The following is a 12823-nucleotide window of genomic DNA, read 5'->3' on the forward strand; positions in this document are numbered from 1 at the left end:
AAAATAGTTTTTTATTTAAGAATGAGGAAAGCAAGGCACTGCTGAGATTTGAACTCAGGATCTCCTGTTTACTAAACAGGTGCTTTAACCAGTTAAGCCACAGCACCCTCTTGAAAATGCTTTAAGGAACAGTTTGCCATATGGTGTTCAAGAGACTCCTGTGTTTTTCACTTTCATAATCATTTCTCAGTTCAGAAAACGCTCTACTCAACTACTTTAGACGAGGATACTGATCCTATTGATAAACACCTCATTGATATATTGCTTATCCTGTTCATAAATGTTTTAATTATGCCTTCTTTAAGAATGCATTACTTGATTTCAACTCTAGAATGAATTTTATCTCTATTTTGCTCTTTGTCACTCTTTTTTCCGTTTTTCATTCAAAGCATTAGTTTGAAAATCTTCACAATACCACGTTTTTTAGTTTTTCAATTTAAGATGACCCATTCTAATGTTCACAGAACAACTCTTTTCTTTTTAAAATGTATTAAACATTTGCGTGATGAAAATTATTTTTACATGTAAGGACCAATAATAAGGTGCTGCTGAGATTTGAACTCAGGATTTCCTGTTTACGAGACAGGCGCTTTAACCACTTAGCCACAGCACCTACTTTAGTGATACAGAAGGGATCATTAATTTAGTATTGGTGATCAAATTCTGTGCCTGTGTTAAAGTGTCTTAATATGTATTCTAATGTTAAACAAGCAAGGATTCCTAATCTGTAAACAAGAATAGCTATGTTGTATTAAAAAAGAACACATTTTAAACTCAATCCCATATTTTGAATAGTTTATAAATAAGTGTTTTACATATATTCATCAATATTGCTCAAATCTAGGGTCATATTTCATCTGCCTCTTGCTCATTGAAATACCTTTTTAATTTTGCAATCACAGTATTGTTACTATAATATTGAAAACACTTTCAGTTTTTATTAGGTTTAAGATGATCTGTTCAACCGAAAGATAAATCAGACTTTTCTAATTTAATTGAATCGCAGGACGACTTAATGAAAATAATGTTTTATTTAAGAATGAGGAAAGCAAGGCACTGCTGAGACTTGAACTCAGGATCTCCTGTTTACTAGACAGGCGCTTTAACCAGCTAAGCCACAGCACCCTCTTGAAAACGCGTTAAGGAACAGTTTGCCATATGGTGTTCAAGAGAAACCTGAGTTTTTCACTTTCATAATCATTTCTCAGTTCAGAAAACGCACTACTCAAATAGTTTAGACGAGGATACTGATCCTATTCATAAACACCTCATTGATATATTACTTATCCTGTTCATAAATGTTTTAATTATGCCTTCTTTAAGAATGCATTACTTGAATTCAACTCTAGAATGATTTTGTATCTCTATTTTGCTCTTTGTCACTCTTTTTTCCCTTTTTCATTCAAAGCATTACTTTGAAAATCTTCACAATACCAGGTTTTTTTGTTTTTCAATTTAAGATGACCCATTCAAATGTTCACAGAACAACACTTTTCTTTTTAAAATGTATTAAACATTTGCATGATGAAAATTATTTTTACATGTAAGTACCAATAATAAGGTGCTGCTGAGATTTGAACTCAGGATTTCCTGTTTACGAGACAGGCGCTTTAACCACTTAGCCACAGCACCTATTTTAATGATACAGAAGGGATCAATAATTTAATATTCGTGATCAAATTCTGTGCCTGTGTTAAAGTGTCTTAATATGTATTCTAATGTTAAACAAGCAAGGATTCCTAATCTGTAAACAAGAATAGCTATGTTGTATTACAAAAGAACACATTTTAAACTCAATCTCATATTTTGAATAGTTCATAAATAAGTGTTTGACATATATTCATCAATATTGCTCAAATCTAGGGTTATATTTCATCTGCCTCTTGCTCATTGAAATACCTTTTTGATTTTGCAATCACAGTATTGTTACTATAATATTGAAAACACTTTCAGTTTTTATTAGGTTTAAGATGATCTGTTCAACAGAAAGATAAATCAGACTTTTCTAATTTAATTGAATCGCAGGACGAATTAATGACAATAGTTTTTTATTTAAGAATGAGGAAAGCAAGGCACTGCTGAGATTTGAATTCAGGATCTTCTGTTTACTAGACAGGCACTTTAACCAGCTAAGCCACAGCACCCTCTTGAAAATGCTTTAAGGAACAGTTTGCCATATGGTGTTCAAGAGACTCCTGAGTTTTTCACTTTCATAATCATTTCTCAGTTCAGAAAACGCTCTACTCAACTACTTTAGACGAGGATACTGATCCTATTGATAAACACCTCATTGATATATTGCTTATACTGTTCATAAATGTTTTAATTATGCCTTCTTTAAGAATGCATTACTTGATTTCAACTCTAGAATGATTTTTTATCTCTATTTTGCTCTTTGTCACTCTTTTTTCCCTTTTTCATTCAAAGCATTACTTTGAAAATCTTCACAATACCACGTTTTTTTGTTTTTCAATTTAAGATGACCCATTCTAATGTTCACAGAACAACACTTTTCTTTTTAAAATGTATTAAACATTTGCGTGATGAAAATTATTTTTACATGTAAGGACCAATAATAAGGTGCTGCTGAGATTTGAACTCAGGATTTCCTGTTTACGAGACAGGCACTTTAACCACTTTGCCACAGCACCTAGTTTAGTTATGCAGAAGGGATCATTAATTTAGTATTGGTGATCAAATTCTGTGCCTGTGTTAAAGTGTCTTAATATGTATTCTAATGTTAAACAAGCAAGGATTCCTAATCTGTAAACAAGAATAGCTATGTTGTATTAAAAAAGAACACATTTTAAACTCAATCCCATATTTTGAATAGTTCATAAATAAGTGTTTTACATATATTCATCAATATTGCTCAAATCTAGGGTTATATTTCATCTGCCTCTTGCTCATTGAAATACCTTTTTGATTTTGCAATCACAGTATTGTTACTATAATGTTGAAAACACTTTCAGTTTTTATTAGGTTTAAGATGTTCTGTTCAACCGAAAGATAAATCAGACTTTTCTAATTTAATTGAATCGCAGGACGAATTAATGAAAATAGTATTTTATTTAAGAATGAGGAAAGCAAGGCACTGCTGAGATTCGAACTCAGGATCTCCTGTTTACTAGACAGGCGCTTTAACCAGCTAAGCCACAGAACCCTCTTGAAAATGCTGTAGGGAACAGTTTGCCATATGGTGTTCAAGAGAATCCTGAGTTTTTCACTTTCATGATCTTTTCTCAGTTCAGAAAACGGTCTACTCAACTACTTTAGACGAGGATACTGATCCTATTGATAAACACCTCATTGATATATTGCTTATCCTGTTCATAAATGTTTTAATTATGCCTTCTTTAAGAATGCATTACTTGATTTCAACTCTAGAATGATTTTTTATCTCTATTTTGCTCTTTGTCACTCTTTTTTCCCTTTTTCATTCAAAGCATTACTTTGAAAATCTTCACAATACCACGTTTTTTAGTTTTTCAATTTAAGATGACCCATTCTAATGTTCACAGAACAACACTTTTCATTTTAAAATGTATTAAACATTTGCGTGATGAAAATTATTTTTACATGTAAGGACCAATAATAAGGTGCTGCTGAGATTTGAACTCACGATTTCCTGTTTACGAGACAGGCGCTTTAACCACTTAGCCACAGCACCTACTTTAGAGATACAGAAGGGATCATTAATTTAGTATTGGTGATCAAATTCTGTGCCTGTGTTAAAGTGTCTTAATATGTATTCTAATGTTAAACAAGCAAGGATTCCTAATCTGTAAACAAGAATAGCTATGTTGTATTAAAAAAGAACACATTTTAAACTCAATACCATATTTTGAATAGTTTATAAATAAGTGTTTCATATATATTCATCAATACTGCTCAAATCTAGGGTCATATTTCATCTGCCTATTGCTCATTGAAATACCTTTTTGATTTTGCAATCACAGTATTGTTACTATAATATTGAAAACAATTTCAGTTTTTATTAGGTTTAAGATGATCTGTTCAACCGAAAGATAAATCAGACTTTTCTAATTGAATTGAATCGCAGGACGACTTAATGAAAATAGTTTTTTATTTAAGAATGAGGAAAGCAAGGCACTGCTGAGATTTGAACTCAGGATCTCCTGTTTGCTCTACAGGCGCTTTAACCAGCTAAGCCACAGCACCCTCTTAAAAATGCTTTAAGGAACAGTTTGCCATATGGTGTTCAAGAGAAACCTGAGTTTTTCACTTTCATAATCATTTCTCAGTTCAGAAAACGCACTACTCAAATAGTTTAGACGAGGATACTGATCCTATTCATAAACACCTCATTGATATATTGCTTATCCTGTTCATAAATGTTTTAATTATGCCTTCTTTAAGAATGCATTACTTGAATTCAACTCTAGAATGATTTTTTATCTCTATTTTGCTCTTTGTCACTCTTTTTTCCCTTTTTCATTCAAAGCATTACTTTGAAAATCTTCACAATAGCACGTTTTTTTGTTTTTCAATTTAAGATGACCCATTCTAATGTTCACAGAACAACACTTTTCTTTTTAAAATGTATTAAACATTTGCGTGATGAAAATTATTTTTACATGTAAGGACCAATAATAAGGTGGTGCTGAGATTTGAACTCAGGATTTCCTGTTTACGAGACAGGCGCTTTAACCACTAAGCCACAGCACCTATTTTAGTGATACAGAAGGGATCATTAATTTAGTATTGGTGATCAAATTCTGTGCCTGTGTTAAAGTGTCTTAATATGTATTCTAATGTTAAACAAGCAAGGATTCCTAATCTGTAAACAAGAATAGCTATGTTGTATTACAAAAGAACACATTTTAAACTCAATCCCATATTTTGAATAGTTCATAAATAAGTGTTTTACATATATTCATCAATATTGCTCAAATCTAGGGTTATATTTCATCTGCCTCTTGCTCATTGAAATACCTTTTTGATTTTGCAATCACAGTATTGTTACTATAATGTTGAAAACACTTTCAGTTTTTATTAGGTTTAAGATGTTCTGATCAACCGAAAGATAAATCAGACTTTTCTAATTTAATTGAATCGCAGGACGAATTAATGAAAATAGTATTTTATTTAAGAATGAGTAAAGCAAGGCACTGCTGAGATTTGAACTCAGGCTCTCCTGTTTACTCTACAGGCGCTTTAACCCCTTCCATGCCCATGACGGAACGGTTCCGTCATGAGCATCGGTTGCGCTGTGCTCATGACGGAACCGTTCCGTCATGGGCCCGCCCGCGCTCGAACCCTTCAGCACCGCGGGGGAATTCCCGCAGCGCTGAAGGGGTTAACCAGCTAAGCCACAGCACCCTCTTAAAAATGCTTTAAGGAACAGTTTGCCATATGGTGTTCAAGAGAATCCTGAGTTTTTCACTTTCATAATCATTTCTCAGTTCAGAAAACGCTCTACTCAACTACTTTAGACGAGGATACTGATCCTATTCATAAACACCTCATTGATATATTGCTTATCTTGTTCATAAATGTTTTAATCATGCCTTCTTTAAGAATGCATTACTTGAATTCAACTCTAGAATGATTTTTTATCTCTATTTTGCTCTTTGTCACTCTTTTTTCCCTTTTTCATTCAAAGCATTACTTTGAAAATCTTCACAATACCACGTTTTTTTGTTTTTCAATTTAAGATGACCCATTCTAATGTTCACAGAACAACACTTTTCTTTTTAAAATGTATTTAACATTTGCGTGATGAAAATTATTTTTACATGTAAGGACCAATAATAAGGTGCTGCTGAGATTTGAACTCAGGATTTCCGGTTTACCAGACAGGCGCTTTAACCACTTAGCCACAGCACCTACTTTAGTGATACAGAAGGGATCATTAATTTAGTATTGGTGATCAAATTCTGTGCCTGTGTTAAAGTGTCTTAATATGTATTCTAATGTTAAACAAGCAAGGATTCCTAATCTGTAAACAAGAATAGCTATGTTGTATTAAAAAAGAACACATTTTAAACTCAATACCATATTTTGAATAGTTTATAAATAAGTGTTTCATATATATTCATCAATACTGCTCAAATCTAGGGTCATATTTCATCTGCCTATTGCTCATTGAAATACCTTTTTGATTTTGCAATCACAGTATTGTTACTATAATATTGAAAACAATTTCAGTTTTTATTAGGTTTAAGATGATCTGTTCAACCGAAAGATAAATCAGACTTTTCTAATTGAATTGAATCGCAGGACGACTTAATGAAAATAGTTTTTTATTTAAGAATGAGGAAAGCAAGGCACTGCTGAGATTTGAACTCAGGATCTCCTGTTTACTCTACAGGCGCTTTAACCAGCTAAGCCACAGCACCCTCTTAAAAATGCTTTAAGGAACAGTTTGCCATATGGTGTTCAAGAGAATCCTGAGTTTTTCACTTTCATAATAATTTCTCAGTTCAGAAAACGCTCTACTCAACTACTTTAGACGAGGATACTGATCCTATTCATAAACACCTCATTGATATATTGCTTATCTTGTTCATAAATGTTTTAATCATGCCTTCTTTAAGAATGCATTACTTGAATTCAACTCTAGAATGATTTTTTATCTCTATTTTGCTCTTTGTCACTTTTTTCCCTTTTTCATTCAAAGCATTACTTTGAAAATCTTCACAATACCACGTTTTTTTGTTTTTCAATTTAAGATGACCCATTCTAATGTTCACAGAACAACACTTTTCTTTTTAAAATGTATTAAACATTTGCGTGATGAAAATTATTTTTACATGTAAGGACCAATAATAAGGTGCTGCTGATATTTGAACTCAGGATTTCCTGTTTACGAGACAGGCACTTTAACCACTTTGCCACAGCACCTAGTTTAGTTATGCAGAAGGGATCATTAATTTAGTATTGGTGATCAAATTCTGTGCCTGTGTTAAAGTGTCTTAATATGTATTCTAATGTTAAACAAGCAAGGATTCCTAATCTGTAAACAAGAATAGCTATGTTGTATTACAAAAGAACACATTTTAAACTCAATCCCATATTTTGAATAGTTCATAAATAAGTGTTTTACATATATTCATCAATATTGCTCAAATCTAGGGTTATATTTCATCTGCCTCTTGCTCATTGAAATACCTTTTTGATTTTGCAATCACAGTATTGTTACTATAATGTTGAAAACACTTTCAGTTTTTATTAGGTTTAAGATGTTCTGATCAACCGAAAGATAAATCAGACTTTTCTAATTTAATTGAATCGCAGGACGAATTAATGAAAATAGTATTTTATTTAAGAATGAGTAAAGCAAGGCACTGCTGAGATTTGAACTCAGGCTCTCCTGTTTACTCTACAGGCGCTTTAACCAGCTAAGCCACAGCACCCTCTTAAAAATGCTTTAAGGAACAGTTTGCAATATGGTGTTCAAGAGAATCCTGAGTTTTTCACTTTCATAATCATTTCTCAGTTCAGAAAACGCTCTACTCAACTACTTTAGACGAGGATACTGATCCTATTCATAAACACCTCATTGATATATTGCTTATCTTGTTCATAAATGTTTTAATCATGCCTTCTTTAAGAATGCATTACTTGAATTCAACTCTAGAATGATTTTTTATCTCTATTTTGCTCTTTGTCACTCTTTTTTCCCTTTTTCATTCAAAGCATTACTTTGAAAATCTTCACAATACCACGTTTTTTTGTTTTTCAATTTAAGATGACCCATTCTAATGTTCACAGAACAACACTTTTCTTTTTAAAATGTATTTAACATTTGCGTGATGAAAATTATTTTTACATGTAAGGACCAATAATAAGGTGCTGCTGAGATTTGAACTCAGGATTTCCGGTTTACCAGACAGGCGCTTTAACCACTTAGCCACAGCACCTACTTTAGTGATACAGAAGGGATCATTAATTTAGTATTGGTGATCAAATTCTGTGCCTGTGTTAAAGTGTCTTAATATGTATTCTAATGTTAAACAAGCAAGGATTCCTAATCTGTAAACAAGAATAGCTATGTTGTATTAAAAAAGAACACATTTTAAACTCAATACCATATTTTGAATAGTTTATAAATAAGTGTTTCATATATATTCATCAATACTGCTCAAATCTAGGGTCATATTTCATCTGCCTATTGCTCATTGAAATACCTTTTTGATTTTGCAATCACAGTATTGTTACTATAATATTGAAAACAATTTCAGTTTTTATTAGGTTTAAGATGATCTGTTCAACCGAAAGATAAATCAGACTTTTCTAATTGAATTGAATCGCAGGACGACTTAATGAAAATAGTTTTTTATTTAAGAATGAGGAAAGCAAGGCACTGCTGAGATTTGAACTCAGGATCTCCTGTTTACTCTACAGGCGCTTTAACCAGCTAAGCCACAGCACCCTCTTAAAAATGCTTTAAGGAACAGTTTGCCATATGGTGTTCAAGAGAATCCTGAGTTTTTCACTTTCATAATAATTTCTCAGTTCAGAAAACGCTCTACTCAACTACTTTAGACGAGGATACTGATCCTATTCATAAACACCTCATTGATATATTGCTTATCTTGTTCATAAATGTTTTAATCATGCCTTCTTTAAGAATGCATTACTTGAATTCAACTCTAGAATGATTTTTTATCTCTATTTTGCTCTTTGTCACTTTTTTCCCTTTTTCATTCAAAGCATTACTTTGAAAATCTTCACAATACCACGTTTTTTTGTTTTTCAATTTAAGATGACCCATTCTAATGTTCACAGAACAACACTTTTCTTTTTAAAATGTATTAAACATTTGCGTGATGAAAATTATTTTTACATGTAAGGACCAATAATAAGGTGCTGCTGATATTTGAACTCAGGATTTCCTGTTTACGAGACAGGCACTTTAACCACTTTGCCACAGCACCTAGTTTAGTTATGCAGAAGGGATCATTAATTTAGTATTGGTGATCAAATTCTGTGCCTATGTTAAAGTGTCTTAATATGTATTCTAATGTTAAACAAGCAAGGATTCCTAATCTGTAAACAAGAATAGCTATGTTGTATTACAAAAGAACACATTTTAAACTCAATCCCATATTTTGAATAGTTCATAAATAAGTGTTTTACATATATTCATCAATATTGCTCAAATCTAGGGTTATATTTCATCTGCCTCTTGCTCATTGAAATACCTTTTTGATTTTGCAATCACAGTATTGTTACTATAATATTGAAAACACTTTCAGTTTTTATTAGGTTTAAGATGATCTGTTCAACCGAAAGATAAATCAGACTTTTCTAATTTAATTGAATCGCAGGACGAATTAATGAAAATAGTTTTTTATTTAAGAATGAGGAAAGCAAGGCACTGCTGAGATTTGAACTCAGGATCTCCTGTTTACTAGACAGGCGCTTTAACCAGCTAAGCCACAGCACCCTCTTGAAAATGCTTTAAGGAACAGTTTGCCATATGGTGTTCAAGAGAATCCTGAGTTTTTCACTTTCATAATCATTTCTCAGTTCAGAAAACGCTCTACTCAACTACTTTAGACGAGGATACTGATCCTATTGATAAACACCTCATTGATATATTGCTTATCCTGTTCATAAATGTTTTAATTATGCCTTCTTTAAGAATGCATTACTTGAATTCAACTCTAGAATGATTTTTTATCTCTATTTTGCTCTTTGTCACTCTTTTTTCCCTTTTTCATTCAAAGCATTACTTTGAAAATCTTCACAATACCACGTTTTTTTGTTTTTCAATTTAAGATGACCCATTCTAATGTTCACAGAACAACACTTTTCTTTTTAAAATGTATTAAACATTTGCGTGATGAAAATTATTTTTACATGTAAGGACCAATAATAAGGTGCTGCTGAGATTTGAACTCAGGATTTCCTGTTTACGAGACAGGCGCTTTAACCACTTAGCCACAGCACCTATTTTAGTGATACAGAAGGGATCATTAATTTAGTATTGGTGATCAAATTCTGTGCCTATGTTAAAGTGTCTTAATATGTATTCTAATGTTAAACAAGCAAGGATTCCTAATCTGTAAACAAGAATAGCTATGTTGTATTACAAAAGAACACATTTTAAACTCAATCCCATATTTTGAATAGTTCATAAATAAGTGTTTTACATATATTCAACAATATTGCTCAAATCTAGGGTTATATTTCATCTGCCTCTTGCTCATTGAAATACCTTTTTGATTTTTGCAATCACAGTATTGTTACTATAATAATGAAAACACTTTCAGTTTTTATTAGGTTTAAGATGATCTGTTCAACCGAAAGATAAATCAGACTTTTCTAACTGAATTGAATCGCAGGACGACTTAATGAAAATAGTTTTTGATTTAAGAATGAGGAATGCAAGGCACTGCTGAGATTTGAACTCAGGATCTCCTGTTTACTAGACAGGGGCTTTAACCAGCTAAGCCACAGCACCCTCTTGAAAATGCTTTAAGGAACAGTTTGCCATATGGTGTTCAAGAGAAACCTGAGTTTTTCACTTTCATAATCATTTCTCAGTTCAGAAAACGCTCTACTCAACTACTTTAGACGAGGATACTGATCCTATTCATAAACACCTCATTGATATATTGCTTATCCTGTTCATAAATGTTTTAATTATGCCTTCTTTAAGAATGCATTACTTGAATTCAACTCTAGAATGATTTTTTATCTCTATTTTGCTCTTTGTCACTCTTTTTTCCCTTTTTCATTCAAAGCATTGCTTTGAAAATCTTCACAATACCACGTTTTTTTGTTTTTCAATTTAAGATGACCCATTCTAATGTTCACAGAACAACACTTTTCTTTTTAAAATGTATTAAACATTTGCGTGATGAAAATTATTTTTACATGTAAGGACCAATAATAAGGTGCTGCTAAGACTTGAACTTAGGATTTCCTGTTTACGAGACAGGCGCTTTAACCACTTAGCCACAGCACCTATTTTAGTGATACAGATGGGATCATTAATTTAGTATTGGTGATCAAATTCTGTGCCTGTGTTAAAGTGTCTTAATATGTATTCTAATGTTAAACAAGCAAGGATTCCTAATCTGTAAACAAGAATAGCTATGTTGTATTACAAAAGAACACATTTTAAACTCAATCTCATATTTTGAATAGGGGTGGGCAGAATTTGCGGAATTAACCTTCGCAAATTATCGCGAGAATGTTTAAAATTATCGCAAACAAGCAGAAATATCGCAAAGATGCGGAAGTTTATTTCCGGCATGTTCGCGAGATTTTCTGCATGGTTGCGGGTCGCCAACTTACCCATGTGGTTGCTTGCGGGCGCGGCCATCTTGTTTTGAGTTGTTCTCGCGGTGCATGATCGCGAGAAGAAAGACGTGATCGCGCGACGCATGACGTCACTGCGGGCGCGAACTGTCGCGAGACAGCGCAAATGGCTAAAAACAATACAACATCTCATGGAGAACGCGACCGGATCAAGAAAACTTGTCGGCGAACGCAGGGATTCAGGTAAGGCGATCGCGCGCGCGCGAGAATGTATCATTTTACAGCGCGAGCAAGAAACAAATTATCGCCAAGCTGCGGAAACCGGAATTTTTGACATTTTCGCGCTCTCCGCGGAACGCAAAAATGTCAAATTATCGCAATTTCCGCGAACCGAACGAAATTTTTGCCCAGGCCTAATTTTGAATAGTTCATAAATAAGTGTTTGACATATATTCATCAATATTGCTCAAATCTAGGGTTATATTTCATCTGCCTCTTGCTCATTGAAATACCTTTTTGATTTTGCAATCACAGTATTGTTACTATAATATTGAAAACACTTTCAGTTTTTATTAGGTTTAAGATGATCTGTTCAACAGAAAGATAAATCAGACTTTTCTAATTTAATTGAATCGCAGGACGAATTAATGACAATAGTTTTTTATTTAAGAATGAGGAAAGCAAGGCACTGCTGAGATTTGAATTCAGGATCTTCTGTTTACTAGACAGGCACTTTAACCAGCTAAGCCACAGCACCCTCTTGAAAATGCTTTAAGGAACAGTTTGCCATATGGTGTTCAAGAGACTCCTGAGTTTTTCACTTTCATAATCATTTCTCAGTTCAGAAAACGCTCTACTCAACTACTTTAGACGAGGATACTGATCCTATTGATAAACACCTCATTGATATATTGCTTATACTGTTCATAAATGTTTTAATTATGCCTTCTTTAAGAATGCATTACTTGATTTCAACTCTAGAATGATTTTTTATCTCTATTTTGCTCTTTGTCACTCTTTTTTCCCTTTTTCATTCAAAGCATTACTTTGAAAATCTTCACAATACCATGTTTTTTTGTTTTTCAATTTAAGATGACCCATTCTAATGTTCACAGAACAACAATTTTCTTTTTAAAATGTATTAAACATTTGCGTGATGAAAATTATTTTTACATGTAAGGACCAATAATAAGGTGCTGCTGAGATTTGAACTCAGGATTTCCTGTTTACGAGACAGGCACTTTAACCACTTTGCCACAGCACCTAGTTTAGTTATGCAGAAGGGATCATTAATTTAGTATTGGTGATCAAATTCTGTGCCTGTGTTAAAGTGTCTTAATATGTATTCTAATGTTAAACAAGCAAGGATTCCTAATCTGTAAACAAGAATAGCTATGTTGTATTAAAAAAGAACACATTTTAAACTCAATCCCATATTTTGAATAGTTCATAAATAAGTGTTTTACATATATTCATCAATATTGCTCAAATCTAGGGTTATATTTCATCTGCCTCTTGCTCATTGAAATACCTTTTTGATTTTGCAATCACAGTATTGTTACTATAATGTTGAAAACACTTTCAG

At 32.7% G+C, this 12823-nt stretch overlaps 10 non-coding genes across 10 annotated transcripts; all 10 read right to left on the bottom strand.

Moving 5' to 3' along the window:
* Positions 1–540: 540 nt before the first annotated feature.
* On the bottom strand, positions 541–613 carry TRNAT-CGU (transfer RNA threonine (anticodon CGU)). The gene has a single exon. It is a non-coding gene; the product is annotated as a tRNA-Thr (tRNA).
* A 438-nt stretch (positions 614–1051) lies between these two features.
* Positions 1052–1125, bottom strand: TRNAT-AGU (transfer RNA threonine (anticodon AGU)). Its single transcript has one exon. It is a non-coding gene; the product is annotated as a tRNA-Thr (tRNA).
* Positions 1126–1559: 434 nt separating this feature from the next.
* TRNAT-CGU (transfer RNA threonine (anticodon CGU)) lies at positions 1560–1632 on the bottom strand. Its single transcript has one exon. It is a non-coding gene; the product is annotated as a tRNA-Thr (tRNA).
* Positions 1633–3597: 1965 nt separating this feature from the next.
* Positions 3598–3670, bottom strand: TRNAT-CGU (transfer RNA threonine (anticodon CGU)). The gene has a single exon. It is a non-coding gene; the product is annotated as a tRNA-Thr (tRNA).
* A 946-nt stretch (positions 3671–4616) lies between these two features.
* TRNAT-CGU (transfer RNA threonine (anticodon CGU)) lies at positions 4617–4689 on the bottom strand. Its single transcript has one exon. It is a non-coding gene; the product is annotated as a tRNA-Thr (tRNA).
* A 1088-nt stretch (positions 4690–5777) lies between these two features.
* Positions 5778–5850, bottom strand: TRNAT-GGU (transfer RNA threonine (anticodon GGU)). Its single transcript has one exon. It is a non-coding gene; the product is annotated as a tRNA-Thr (tRNA).
* A 1963-nt stretch (positions 5851–7813) lies between these two features.
* TRNAT-GGU (transfer RNA threonine (anticodon GGU)) lies at positions 7814–7886 on the bottom strand. The gene has a single exon. It is a non-coding gene; the product is annotated as a tRNA-Thr (tRNA).
* Positions 7887–9341: 1455 nt separating this feature from the next.
* Positions 9342–9415, bottom strand: TRNAT-AGU (transfer RNA threonine (anticodon AGU)). Its single transcript has one exon. It is a non-coding gene; the product is annotated as a tRNA-Thr (tRNA).
* A 434-nt stretch (positions 9416–9849) lies between these two features.
* Positions 9850–9922, bottom strand: TRNAT-CGU (transfer RNA threonine (anticodon CGU)). Its single transcript has one exon. It is a non-coding gene; the product is annotated as a tRNA-Thr (tRNA).
* A 947-nt stretch (positions 9923–10869) lies between these two features.
* Positions 10870–10942, bottom strand: TRNAT-CGU (transfer RNA threonine (anticodon CGU)). Its single transcript has one exon. It is a non-coding gene; the product is annotated as a tRNA-Thr (tRNA).
* Positions 10943–12823: the final 1881 nt, after the last annotated feature.

The sequence above is a fragment of the Triturus cristatus genome, chromosome 8, assembly GCF_964204655.1.
Source record: "Triturus cristatus chromosome 8, aTriCri1.1, whole genome shotgun sequence".
Taxonomy (NCBI): domain Eukaryota; kingdom Metazoa; phylum Chordata; class Amphibia; order Caudata; family Salamandridae; genus Triturus; species Triturus cristatus.